This window comes from Monopterus albus, unplaced genomic scaffold (assembly GCF_001952655.1).
Source record: "Monopterus albus unplaced genomic scaffold, M_albus_1.0 scaffold456.1, whole genome shotgun sequence".
Lineage (NCBI taxonomy): Eukaryota > Metazoa > Chordata > Actinopteri > Synbranchiformes > Synbranchidae > Monopterus > Monopterus albus.
The window spans coordinates 66,790-73,182 of record NW_018128336.1 but is presented as its reverse complement, the minus strand read 5'-3'; the positions used below and the strand labels follow the sequence as shown (position 1 = coordinate 73,182).

The following is a 6,393-nucleotide window of genomic DNA, read 5'->3' as shown; positions in this document are numbered from 1 at the left end:
GTGTCCAAGGGTTTGGGCACCCCCCCCCCCCCGAGCCAGAAGTGAAGACAGCTCCTACAGCCTTGCTTCATATGTTAATGCATCATTTTTTAATTTAGTTAACTTAAAAAACAGTGACTGTGGCACATGCAGAGTTCTGGGTGTCCGAGTGAGTACCCAGTACCACTGAGCTCCTATACTGCCACACATGCACAGATGCCATGTGTGCACAAGACTAACAACCGACGGTCAAACGGCCCAGTTTCCTCCCAAACCGCTGGGTTACAATATGTTCCTCCCAGTTTGGCCTGATCAGAAGCTTCTCCATAAACGTCCTGGTCTCTCCACTGACCCAGTCGCTGTCGTTGCTCTCCTCCATGTGTATTGTTACCGGTCTGTGAGGGGCCGACGCCGAATGATGACGACAGGCCGTATGTGCAGAGGAGACGTTAAAATGACCACATGGATCCTGATCTGACCGTTCTGATGGCGCTTGCACAGTCAGAGGTCAGAGAGGAATTGGGTCTAGGAACACATATGCAGGTGGCCCGGATCTGGTCTGAGGACATCTGGTTTGATGTATTCCCACTTCAGAACACCAGATCTGAGTCACATGGAAAGAGAACATCAGGTTAGGTTCAGATTAATATGAGGCTGAAACACATAGCCCCACTTATTCACTTTTCATTTCAAAAACCAATGTAATTTGCCCAGGGCCGCCCACACTTTTGCAGACAACTGTACATGTTGGGTGTTACAGGTGCATGATGGCTTTGAGCCGAAATCACAATGTTGCATGGTGCATGGATAATATGTACGTGATCATTTATGGATGATGTCATTCTCCATGACACCCCCCCTCCACCCTCTCTGATGATCTGCAGTCAGTCACTCACTTGCAGGAGGAGGAGGAGGAGGAGGGACAAGAAAATGCCTTTCTCTGTGGGAGACGTCAGCCCTGTGATCTCATGAATATGTTACACGGGATCATTGTGCAATAGGAAAGTGCACAGAGCTGTCAGCCTGCACAAGCACAGACTGCAACAAGCTTATTCTAATTAACCAGGTCTTTAGTAAAGTCATACTTAACATAGCACAGCTAGCTAGTGCTTATAGCTGCTACCGCAGGCAATGTATAAGTCTATAAATCTGAAGTATTTGCTCCTTGTATGTATGGGACGTGAAAACTAAAAGAAAACAGCGTAGAAGATTTTATTAACAGGGACATCCAGCAGCCCGACTGCGACACTAGCTAGCTAATGTGGCTAAGCTAACTGAACTGTCTACAGTCAGGCGGCTTCATCGTCTGGCAGCAAAGGTAAGCTCCACACAAACCGCCGTAATTATCAAGCTACAACTGCCAGCTATTTGGGTTACGTTACTAACTACGCAGTTGGTATAATGAGCTAACGTTAACCAAACATAGCCAAGTAGCCTCTAGCGGCTAACGGTGCCAGCAGCGTGTTGAAGACTGCGGGGAAGTCAGCCGTCGATTGCAAAAACCCGGTCAAGTGAGCCGCCGTTCGATTTCTGTTGCACTTCATTTTGTGCAATTATGGTACGGGTGCTGGTGGCGGCCAAACTGCACGTTTATAGACTGATGAATATTTAGGCAATTGAATGTCCATTAATTCTAAGATATCCGATACATTCTGTCATTTCACATCCTATTGTACGTGTATTTGGGCTTCTTAAACTTTTGTGATCATAGTCAAGGCCGCTCTGAACAGGAATCCACAGAGTTCGTACAAACTTCCAAATGAAAAGTACAGTAGAATGTCTTCACCTTTCATTCTGCAGTAGTCAGTGAAGCATATTATCAGTATAAATCCACTGGGATTTTAAGTCCATTGGTGTTTTCAAGAAGCCTGAATACACACGGCAGGATGCAAAAATAATAGAAGTTGTTTGAAATGTTAATTACAATTAATTGGCAATTGCCAAAATAGCCATTCTTTAAACGTCCATTTCGACCGCTCACAGCACCCGTACCGTAATTGCGCAAAAAGAAAAGCAACAGAATTCGAACGACTGCTCACATGACCGGGTTTTTGCAATCGACGGTTCCCTTGACCGCAGTTGTTGAAGACCAGCTGTGTTTCCAGATCTCTTCTGGCACAAACTAGACTACGATAGATAACACTAAGTTAACGCTGCGAGGCTACGGTGCCAACACACCAAAACTTTTATCTAAAACGGCTGCTTTTTATTGCCACTTCTTAATTATATTCGGCTTTAGCAGCAGCTTCCACATATCTGCGTTGGTGAAGCCGCTCAGTCAGGTAGGTGAAACGAAACGTGCTATTCGTACATTTAACTTCGTGACAGAGACAGAAAGAGAAAGGCTCCTCAGAAAGAGCTGCCGAAATGTTTTGTTCTGATCATTGTAAATGTGAGCAGCATGTTTTTGTGTTGTTGCAGGTCCGAGTTGTGTGTGTTAATTTGTATTGATCTGGCTCATGTTATTAACAGATTAATAATCATATCATAAGCGGGGGTCTGTCGACAAAAGGCTTGAATCAGGCTCCTTTGGCACGTTGCACGCTTCACTGCTGTTATTCTACCATGTTGTGTTGTTGTGTTGCAATGTGTTTCTGAGGTGAGGCTGCCACTGCCAGTTTTCCCTTTGGCCATGACTTCCTGAATGTATCATGGGTACAATAACATGTTTTGACTTGAAGCCAGCTGGCGCCGGTTTGGGTCAGGGTTTACATGCAAAGACAGAGACATCTTGGATAACGAGCTGGTTGTAAAGACTGAACCCTGTGTGTTTAATGCTGCTGTTTGAAACATCCAGATGTTTGTTTCTGGCTTTAGCATGTGTCCTGTGTGCTCAGGCTGCAACTGAAACTTCATTATCAATTCATCTGCTGATTATTTTCTTAGTCCAGTTTGGCACTGGCACTTTACTAGAGCTCACTGGGACGACTTCAGGTGGCTTGTCTTGTGTGGCCAACGGCCCAGAAGCTGGAGACCTTTCATTTCCTGTCACACAAGACAAACTGGTCTCCACTGAAGACCAGAAGTTGATCTGTTTTTGAAAAATTGTTACAGCAATTAATTTTCTGTCAAGTCAGCAGTAAAAGTTTTTAAAATTCTGCATATTGGATGTTTTTGGTTGTATTTCAAGCTATTCATTGACCTGGACCCAGTTCCTCTAATCAGGCACCTGTGGCACCTTTTCACGTAGCAGTTTCTCATTGTCTTTTATTCCTTGCAGTAATAATATTTTGTCCTGTCCTTTTGAGCTGACGTTTGCCAGTTGTGATGCCTGCCGGTCTTCTGTATTTCAGAGAGTTTAAATTGTATAACCTCTCAGGTTCCTTTGAGACGTCTAATGAGTCCTTTGTTACCAGCAGCTGGCTGCAGGTGTGAACAGCAGTGGCCTTCAGTGATTTGCTTATTAATGAAATACTTTTAATTTCCAGACAGTGTTATGAATAGATACTAACAGTCAAGAACCTGACTACTTATTTCATTTAGTTATGATAGGAAGGTGGAGGTCTTTTCTTCTAGACACGAGCCTGCTTTGACACAGAGGACACGATATTTTCATAAACCCTCTTAACACCTGGTTGCGTGTAAAGGAACCGTCTCAGGTGGTTTTATTCCTGGCAGCAGGTTTGCTGTTAATATTCACACTTTTCTCCACCTCTGCCAGTTCTGACTGTGAAAATGGCAAAAGTAGTTGTCAGTTGGCTAATAGACTCATCGATGAGCAACGGGCCTGGCTCTGTCAGAACACACCCGCAGTGCATCCAGAGCATTAGGTTTTTATTCATGACAGCCACTGGTCTCTGTTTTCTGACATTGTGCAGATCCAACAAATAATTGATTAGCTGAGAAAATGATTGGTAGAAGAATCGATGCAGCAGTTAAGTCACAGACACCACTTGAAATGCAGCTGATTGACTGTGAAGCTGACATTGTTGTGCTTCTGGGACCGTAGAGGTGAAATGACTGACCAACTGATTCTAGTAATCAGTGAGTTGTTAAAGTCGTGTATCAAGCCGGCCTGTCAGACCTTCTACTAGATAAATGCTAAACCACCTACGTCGTAGAGCTGAATGACTAGAATGAGTGGGATTTTAAAGTGTGTCAGGTTCCTGCAGGTTTAGCTGATAATACATGGGGACACCTGTATTTACAGTAGTATTACACGGCGATCAGCTCCTGGGTTTGTTTACAGACCCACTCTGCTTTCTGAGCAGCGGAGACGGCACTTTTGTCAGTTTGTGTAGTAACTCTGTGACTCGAACAACCATGTTACACCTAGATCATACGGCTGCTGTCATATAATACACGTTTCTTGACACCTGAATAAATGCTTTGTGACTTATGGGTGCAACTAGGACTCCAGTATCGAATCCACAACTGCAGTCAAAATTCTTTCTTTGAATGTTGTGAGGTTTACATTTCAGCATTGGCTTGTTACTCACCTGCAGCAACACTGGTTCACTGAGAACAGTAAATTAGCTGCTCTGGAAAAGATTACTCAACAGGGTGGAGAACTGTCAGGAGAGGTGGGGGACGATCGTGCCTTGCTGGATGGAGTTTAAAGTTCTTAGCTTACCATGAGGTAGTGACACTCACTCTACCGGCGCTATATCAGATTCTGTTTGAGCGTGACGGCTGCGAGCTAAGCAGATGTCTGGGGATTCTTGTAGAGTTATAATAAAGTGCCCCACCTTTTTAAAATTAAGTTTTTATTTCATCTGTTTGTGTTAGAAATTTTGTTTTATCATTATCTAATATCTTATTATGGGTTTTCCATTCTTGTATTTGTCTTGAGTTGATTATGCTGAGCCCTTTTTTGTGGCAGTGTTCTGTTGTTTTTTTGTAATTAATCAAAATAAGTGACAGTATAGATCTAAAACATTTGCATGTAAAGTGTAAAATAACTCCACCTCAAATGCCTAATCACATTTTGTGGGCTGAGAAGGCAGAGGTTTTAGTGTAATTAACAACCCGTTGACTGAATATAATAATGGATGACTACAACTCCCAGAAATGAAGCCATCGCCCCCTGGTGGTTGGTTGCAGTACGTCATCAACCCTGCCCCCCCACGTTAGCAGATGGGACATTTTAGTTAGATGTTATCCCACTCAGTTGTGTACAAGTGGTCTTTACTCTTCATCATGTTATATAATGGTATAAAAAGGGGGGTGCTTTAGATGATTGGCTTCCTGATGCCACGGCTCTACCTCTGCTCGCTACTGGCTGAAAAATGTCTTACAAAACCAAGATGGCTGCGCATATTGGCAATATTTTGGCTTAACTTCGTCCATTATATACCATCTGTGTTATAACCTGTTCTCACAACCTAGAAATGAGGCAACAGGCCTCATATGTGAAATGTTAATTAGATGTCTGTAACATTTAATTAGCAGCTATAGCTTTGACTGCAACAACCGTCCATTACTTTTCAATTAACTGATTTGTTAAGCTTAAACAGTCGAGAGGACATTCTTAAATGTCTTGATCTTCTCAAATAAAAGTTCAAACCCCAAAGACTTAAGTTTACAGTGACCCAAAAAGAAAATCCTCACTGGGAAGCTGCTGAAGGTTTGACACTCTCCTTGATTTAAACACCTGAATTATTAATCAGTTAACAAAATCATTGCCAGTTCAGATCATCTAATTGGTAAGTTGACTAATAACTTCACTATGAATTATGCCCCAGAAGATGAAAACCTGGGATGCAGAGTATTGATAAGTGGCTGTCAACACAAAAGAGTCAGTGTTGATTCATTGATGTGAAGAAAAGAGAAGCACAGGCAGTATGTAAATGGTGTTTGTTTTTAATTTGATTTAGTAGCAGAGGGAGTCTTTAATCATCTTTACTGACTGGCTGCCAGCCTGTCTTCCCCTCAGGCCGTTCAAACACACTTGAACATGAATAGCTGTTACTCCCGAATTAAGTTGATCATTAGTTTAATTGAATTTGAATTTTAATTGAACTTTCTCGCTCCAGGTGTACTCAGCCGCTTGAAACTAATTTACAGAGACTACATTATATTTGGATTAGTGGTAACTGTTTGAGTTGTTGTCACATAAAAGTGTTGAGCCTTACAGATCGCTTTACATTACTGTATCATAGCAGCCCAGGCAAAGTAATGATGAAAAGGTTGAGTGCATTAAAGCAGGAACCTTTAAAGTTTCATTATCTAAGATTTCCCACATTGTCTGCTAACCCCAGTGACAGTGGGACAGGACGTGGTGTCTCCCAGCTACACCCCCCCCCTCCATGACCCTCAGCTGCCTACAGCCTCCTGTTGTTATTCCAGCTTCTCCCCCCTGTGTTGTCAAAGTACGGTCTGTAAATCAGCCCCGCCTGCTGGGGGGGGCTAGAAGAAGGGTTTTTACGGCCAGTAGTCAAGTCAAACAGCCATGGAGGGACTCTGGGCAGCTAA

At 43.1% G+C, this 6,393-nt stretch overlaps 1 protein-coding gene across 3 annotated transcripts in view; it reads left to right on the top strand.

Annotated features, from left to right (window-relative positions):
• Positions 1-887: 887 nt before the first annotated feature.
• Positions 888-6,393, top strand: part of zmiz2 (zinc finger, MIZ-type containing 2) — a 23,260-nt gene continuing 17,754 nt past the window's right edge. Inside the window, exon 1 of one of the 3 annotated variants that reach the window (XM_020587398.1) lies at positions 888-1,297. The gene's annotated coding sequence lies outside the window, so the exon portion shown is untranslated. Of the gene's footprint in view, positions 1,298-1,538; positions 2,262-6,393 lie in introns of those variants that run through there. The other 2 variants (XM_020587397.1, XM_020587399.1) reach the window with 2 other exon arrangements.